Here is a 7,908-nt window from a genome sequence, read left to right as displayed (position 1 = left end):
AAAAGGCCTTCAATAAAATTCAACATCCCTTCATGTTAAAAACTCTCATAAAACTAGGTATTGAAGGAACATACTTCAAAATAATAAGAGACATATATAACAAACCCACAGCCAATATATTACTGAATGGGCAAAAGCTGGAAGCATTCCCCCTGAAAACAGGCACAAGACAAAAATGCCATCTCTCACCACTCCTATTCAACAAATGATGTCTTCTGCAGTGCCGGGCGTGTGCATAAAGAAGGACAGGGAGGTCACCCTGCTAATCAGGCTTTCATATTCTCTCAGTAGGGCAGCAATATAATTAGAACAATGTCTTTGAAAATCTAAAACATAAATTAGTTATCCCTCAGATGCCTTAGTGACACTAGCATATTAGCCTTGTTGGTATTTGGAGGGAAAAGAAACTTCGAAGGCATTTTATATTCTGTGAATTTGAGGCTACACATAAGCACAAATTTCTTTCCTTTTTTGATGATGAGTCTCTGCTAGTATTTAATAATATAACGTTATGCATTGAAAATACGTTTCCTGGTTGAAGAATGGACAGAGACAACATTCTGGGACCTCTAAGGCCAAACACTTTGTTATTATTATTATTGATATCATTCTACCTCCCATCTGGGGAAAAAGTATGTGGACCTGTGCACATATATAAACACTCTAAGAAAACTGTGGAAATACGGAACACTTTTTCAAGACCAAAGAAGAAAACCACTAGACTAATAATTATCTCTCAAGGTTACTGGTGCTTAGGAGATTAGCTATTGTAATTTGTTGGGTCTTGTTCTATCTGTCAGAGGTTCTGCTGAGGATTCTTTCACCTGTACAGAGAGGAGGAAAATAAAGAAATCAGAAACAAAATTTACATTATTACCAGAAAAAAAAGAAAAGATAAAGACAACTAGAGGTCTGGTGAGACATGTAAAAGAAAGAATCTGGACAACTATCAGTTTGATCATATTTGGTGGTTGTTTTCCTAAAATAAATAAATACATAATTTAAAGAAATGTGCTATTACACTTTGACCTTCACTATCCTTATAGTTTGAGTTCACTAAAAAATCTGTTCTCCTAAGTTTGAGCTTCAGCTTGGAGTTTGCAACAGCCTCCTAGGACTTTGTTTTATGCATAAAGTTATTATCCCCTTTTGTATCAGGTCTGTTGTAAATGTTCATTATAATCACTGCTGCTTAATTTAGCAGATGGTTGGAACTGTACAATTCTTCTCAGAGGAATTAAATACGGTTATGTCATTTCCCAAGTTGACTTAAAAGAAGTAATTTGAGATCAAGTAATGTTTCAGTTTCAGTATTAGTTCAGAATCATTGCCATAAATGTTTTCTTTACTTCTATAATTTTGAATATCTGTGATGAACTGGGTTGGTCTTCCATTTTCTTAGCTCTTGATGTCCTTCAATAAAGAAATAAAGATTAATAAATCATTGTACCCAAATCCCATGTTTTGTCACATAATTCTTCTGGAGTCCCCAAAGAGGTTTTCCTATTATATTTGCACAGCAATGTTTCTCATCTGTTGTCAGTAAATACAATAGAAATTATTTCTTACACCAAACTGCTGGTACATATTAATTCCACCTGCAATGACAACCTCGCACTAATCTCAAGGTATCAGTGATCAAATGTAATTAACAAGAAACAGAGAAGTTGCATCTAAAAAAATTCTCAGAATCTCCTACCTACTCAGAATACCATCTATGTCTTTTGTTCAATAGATTATTCAATTGGCTAAGAATAGTTTTAGTAGGATGATGCATTTTGAAAGACAAGAAACTAAAAAGAGATTGTTCATAGTTCCAGATTTGTCTCTAAGTAACAGGGTCACTTCTCTTCACCCTGAGGGCTCCTCCAAAAAGGTTGTTTTTCTAAACCAAGATTTCACTATTCATAAGGGCTCATTCTTATATGTTATTCAACCTCTTTCAACTTCCAATTTCTATGCCCTGCAACCTCCTACTGTTTGGGTTGAACTTACTTTGGACACTGCAGGAAGCAAAGGGAGGGTAATATTTGAGGGTATGAGAGATGGTTGATTTAGTCAGGAAAGCTCATTATTATGCCTTTTTTTTTTTTTTTTTTTTTGTATTTAGAAGCTTTCTTCTGAGGGGGTAAAGGATCTTAATTTCAAATAGGAAGTAAGCTTTGCAATTCCCCTGTGAAACTGGAAAGTTATATGAAAACCGACAGACATCTTTTAGAGGATGTTGGGATTATAATGCAAAGTAGTTAGGAAATCTGGGTTTGTGTATGTGTCTGCCACTGGCTAGTACTTTAGGTCCCTGTATTTTAGTATCCTCTTCAAAACCACAAATTATGGCCATGAAGATGAATAGAATAATATGTTTATATATATAATATAATATACCTGGAGGTTCTCTATAAATTATAAAAATAGTGTTTGTGTACAAGGTTTTTTTTTGTTTGTTTGTTTTTTGTTTTTTTAGTCAGCTATTTAATTAGGTTCTTAAGACATTTAGAACACCAATTTGTGAGGATAAATTTCATTCATCAGGGAAAGCACAGATCGCAGGTAGCCCTGGAGCTGAGGAATGGCTTTGATTTTTGATAAAATTTGTGAGTCTACAGCTTTCTGATCAATCTTGTGATGCTCTGTAATCTCATATGTCTCTTTTTCTGTGTCAAAGATTTCAACTTCCTGGTGTCTGGGCTTCTGCAGCTTCTTCTTCTTGAAGTAAGCATCAATAAGATGTTTTGGGATTTTGACATTGCTGATATCAATTTTGCTTGAGGTGGCAATGACAAATTTCTGGTGTGTTTTTCGTAGAGGAACTCAATTGTGGACCAGAGGTCCAGTCACAAGTAATAAGCCACTAACCAGTTGCTTCAGGAAAACCACTCTCCTGTCCCTGTGGTGTCCAGTGAGGATGATCAGAATGGTCCCTGGGGTGATGCTGGCTTGCAGTTTTCTCACGTGCTGACAGAAGGGTCTTTTTTTTTTTTTTTTGCCATGGCTTAACAGCTTTTGAGGTACATCTTCAGTAAGATAATATCTAGGCATTTTGTGAAGTTAAACCACCCAGGTACTGCCATTCTTGTCACCACCAGCTGGTTTGTAACAGTTGCAAGAACCTTCTCTTTTTTCTTTTTAACCTTGGATTTGTGGCTGAGTACTTCCTCTTTCCATGGCCTTTCTGGAATACATCGCAGATCGGGAATACCTGCCAATTCCTCTGACAAGGACAGGATTGCGGTTGCAATGGAGCTTTCCTTCTTGGGTTTTTTTAGCCTTGAGGTTACCCTTTTTCACCTTGCCACCAGCATCAGCCTTCTTGGCTTCGAGTTTCTTGTCTTTAGTATCCGGCTTCTTAACTTCTTCACCCGCCATCTTGCAAGATGGGAAAAAGAGCTGTGTACAAGGCATGTTTACATTGTTATTGTCAGTAACCTCTCCCTTCTCTTCAGGAAAGTTGAGAAAGGAGTGACAAGATGCCATCTGCAGGGATTCTTCTGCCCTGCCTCAGGCTACTTTCACCATATCGTTTCCCACCTTGGCACTCCCTCCCCCAAAGCCCCTGCAAAGAGATAAAAGAATAGATGTACCCTCCTCCCTCTGCAAGGTCAGCTAAAAGCCTTGTATCCCAATCATCTTGATGGCAGCTAGCATGATTGTGATACGTGTCAGCTAAGCCTGACTGAAGTAGGTATGCAACTGGCTACACAAGGCAAAAGTTCTCTGAGCCTGGCAGGAAGCATAAGTGTGAGTCAGATAAACTCATTTTCTAATCACCATATATCTGCTTCTCTATAAATAGTTGAATCCTGGGCAGTTACTTAATTCTTGCAATTCTTGTAATCTTGGTTTTCATCTGCTAAATTTGAAAGAATGGAACTACCTTTCAGGATATTAAGGATTAAGTGAGAAAACATAGTGAAGTTTCTGCCATAGTTTTGATTGCTTACTTGGTCATCAGTAAAAGGTGATTCCTGCCTCTATCCCATCCCCAATTCTTCTTCTACCCTTTGGCAGCAGTCAAGAAGCTATCAGGATCATCCATGACAGACTCCACCCACACAGAAACAGCACTCCCCTACCACCCCGACAAAAACACCACTTCCCCTAGAAAAAGCTTTCTGCTTTTCTTCCTATAAACTTCAAAGAGACTAATTTGAAAAGTCATCTTTTTTTCATACTCTCTTGTAAGTATTCTCTTGTGATCCAATGTAACTTCCAATTCATTTCTTATTAGAATTATTATTGTGTTTTGCAAAACAGAATGAGGGGGGAGAGAGAGTTTATGTACTTTTCCCTTACACTGTAGTATTTTGGTTTAAGTGTTTGTCTTAATCTAAGTTTCATATGAAACCAAGGCAAAGCTTTTCATCTGTAATTCATTCTTTTAAAAGGATTTACAAACTTTTACAGTTAGTTTTGCTGTCGATTTGCATTTCTTTTACTTGGATTCCCTAGTGGTTTTGCCAAATATATAGTCAGTTACGTGATTCAGAGATATATTCTTCTAGCAAACTCTGATAAAAGAGTAACGCTTATTGAAACTTCACATGAAAAATGAGTCACTTCAAAGAATAAGAATTTTTGGACTACATGAGACTTTAAAGATCACTTACCTCAACACTTTATTTTTAAACAACTACCATTATAGAATATTTTCAAATGTCATGGAGTTCTGCTAAGTGCACCAGATACATTATATGTTTAATTTCCACATTATCTACATTTAACAGCGGAAAAAAATGAAGAACTGTTTTCCGAGGTCAAGGGTTGGAGGAGGACCTAGAGATTGCTGATACTTAGCTTTGGCTCTTAGCACTAAGTAATGATGTGTTGTTTTATGTAAGAGGAAGCTGAGAAGAAGGACTCCTAATTGGTTTGAAAAGAATGATGCAGCTATATAGTGACGGGACTGGAATGAGACAGCTGCACTGACGCAAACCCAGTTTAGTCTTCGTTTTGACTTTATAGCATAGTAATAGATTGTAAGATGGGCTTCTGTTATATTTTAATTGAGGCTTTTCACATAACATTGAGGAATTAAAGAAAAACATTGTCCCCTGTCTTCTGTCATTTGTCTCAATATCCCATTTATATTCATATTTTCTTTTTTATAATTCTCCATTTCTATTCCCATTGCATAACTTATTTTTATTATATAGGGCATTTTAAATCTCTTCCATTCCTTACGAAATGAGCAAGGAATTAACAAATGAATAGTTCTGTAGAAAAATGAAGAAAGCACAATCAACCTGAAAAAAATTAGTGTTATAAAAACTGGTGTTTTGAATATCAGATGATGCTACTCATCCTCTACACCCTACATTTTACTCTTTAAAGCAACGTGGGCCACTGAATCTTTGGAAAGGTACTGTAAGGCTGTGACCCACGGGAGGAACCCAGGGCACTCTGGGTACTTTTACAGCAGTTGCTTCCATTACCTTCATTTGGCCCAGCATTTTTAACCACTGCATGGCTGGATCCAGCTTCTGATTCAGGGCCCTTTTTCCTCACTTTTGATTTCATCTCTAGCGCTTAGACTTAATGGCCTAGTAAGGTTGTTTCTCTGAGCTTGAGTCCTCCCAGTTTTCCCAGGCCTAGGCTGAGGCACACCACTGGAGTCTTTGCCTCTTCCTCCTTCAAGGCTCATTTCTCTCCTGGTTCCAGGTCTCAAACTCCTACTTTCTGTCCATTGAAAAACGGCTCAAGATAAAACTGTTCTCCCTGTTTAATCACACATGTTCCCCCATGGCGGTGATAGTTTTATCCCTGTCTTTCCATCGTCACATTGCTTCCTCATGGCATTAACATAACACAACATAAAACTGTTAAAATCCATGAAGTCAGAGGATCAAGAATGTGGTCATAAAATAAAAGTCTTGTTTATATAAGCAATAACTTTAACATGCATACAATAGACATGGCTAAACACTTGATGACTCTGTATAAGAGATCATCTTGAATTCATAGAGAAAACTGCTAAAACTACTACCCATAGACTTACAGAATGCCTTGTCTGCTGTCATGGTATTCCACACAGCATAGCTTGGATCAAGGACCTCATTTCATAGCAAAATAAGTGTGGCAATTTGCTAATGCTCTTAGAATTCACTGGTATTACCATGTCCCCCACCATCATGAAGCAGCTAGCTTGATAGAATGGTGGAATAGGTTTTTGAAGACTCAGTTACAGTGACAGCTTGGTGGCAATACCTTGCAGGGCTAGGGCAAGGTTCTCCTGAAGGCTATATATGTGCAAATTCAGCATCCAATACAATATATGGTGATGTTGATCTATAGCCAAGATTTACAGGTCCAGAAATCAAGGGTTGGAAATCAGAGTTACAGCATTCATTATTACTCCTAAAAACCCACTAGCAATTTTTTTTCTTCCTGTTCCCACGACCTTATGCTCTGCTAGCCTAGTTCCAAAGGGAGGAATGCTTCCATCAAGAGACACAACAATGATTCCATTACTGGAAGCTAAGATGGCCATCCGGCCACTTTAGTCTTCTCATGCCTCTGAATCAACAGACAAACAAGGGAGCTACTGTGCCAGACTGGAACTATACCATTGGCTCCCTTGGGTCTCCAGTTTCCCTTGGGTCTCCAGTTTGCCAACTGCAGACCTCTTGCGATTTCTTAGCCTCTGTAATTGCCAGTTCCTTATAACAAATACACACACACACACACACACACACACACACTAGAAATACATACATATACACACACAAACTCATACAAAAACACACACACACACATCTTATTGGTTGTTTCTCTGGAGAACTCTGACCAATACACCTGTTTCACATTCAGTCACTTCAATTATATAATTTTTGTTACACCATTTATGATCTGACTACCTGTGCCTTACATATAAGGATAATGGTAATAGCTATTGTTATTATTATGTACTATAATAATTATAAAACCATCCAAAACAATAGTAATAATCATACTCAACCCTTGGTTTAAACTTAAAATATTCCAGGCATTGTTTTAAGTACTTTATGTATATTAATGCATGCAATCCTTATAACCACTCTGAGTTAGATATTATTATTCCAATTCATTTATAAGGAAACTGAGGCACAGAACGGTTATGTAACATACTGAGAAGTACACAGTATCTGCTGCAGCCAGAAATTGAAACCCAGTGGAATGACTCTAGACTTTTCTCTCCTCCAGTATGTAAACTGTATCTTACCTTATTCTGCTTTGGAATCCCATAATGGAGAGCAATTGTTTTCTTCATATTGTATTCCCTGCACCTAATGCATCAGAGAAGCAGCTTGAAAGTATGGTAGTAAATATCCTGGAATTGCACACTTGAATATGGATAGAGATCCAACTCTATCACTTTTAGCTGTGTAATCTTGGGCAAGTTACTTAACTTCTCTGTGCATCAGGTTTTTCATCTCTGAAATGGGAATGACAGAGTACTGTGAAGATTAATTAAGTCAATATATAAAGTGCTTAGAATTCTATCTTGGAATTTAGGAAGAATTCAGTAAATGCTTGCTTTTATTACGATACTGGTTTTATTCATCACTTTATCCCCATCACATAGAGAAAGGCATATACTGAGCACTCAATAAATGTCTAATAAATTAACGAATATATTTGTTGTCTTCCACATTGTATTCTTTTATATGACAACTGCCTTCTTTCCTTCACCATCTATAATATCTGGGGCACTATGCTAGATGCTAGTGACAGAGATGAGTAACACATGGTCGATGTCCATAAGGCATCCACAGTTGACTGCATAATTTAACATAATATCTAAATATAGTGTAATGAGTGTGATAGCATCATGACCTAAATATTATGGGTGAACAGAGGATGGGACATCTAACTTGAGTGGAGAGGATGCAAGAGAAATAATGTAGATGTCCTTCTGCCATGAGCTATTTA

The 7,908-nt window shown here is 37.3% G+C and overlaps 1 pseudogene; it reads right to left on the bottom strand.

Annotated features, from left to right (window-relative positions):
• Nucleotides 1-2,486: 2,486 nt before the first annotated feature.
• LOC698819 (large ribosomal subunit protein eL6 pseudogene) lies at nt 2,487-3,387 on the bottom strand (annotated as a pseudogene).
• Nucleotides 3,388-7,908: the final 4,521 nt, after the last annotated feature.

The sequence above is a fragment of the Macaca mulatta genome, chromosome 11 (genome assembly GCF_049350105.2).
Source record: "Macaca mulatta isolate MMU2019108-1 chromosome 11, T2T-MMU8v2.0, whole genome shotgun sequence".
Classification (NCBI taxonomy): Eukaryota; Metazoa; Chordata; class Mammalia; order Primates; family Cercopithecidae; genus Macaca; species Macaca mulatta.
Note: the sequence above shows the minus strand (reverse complement) of the source record. Positions and strands in the feature narration are given on the sequence as shown.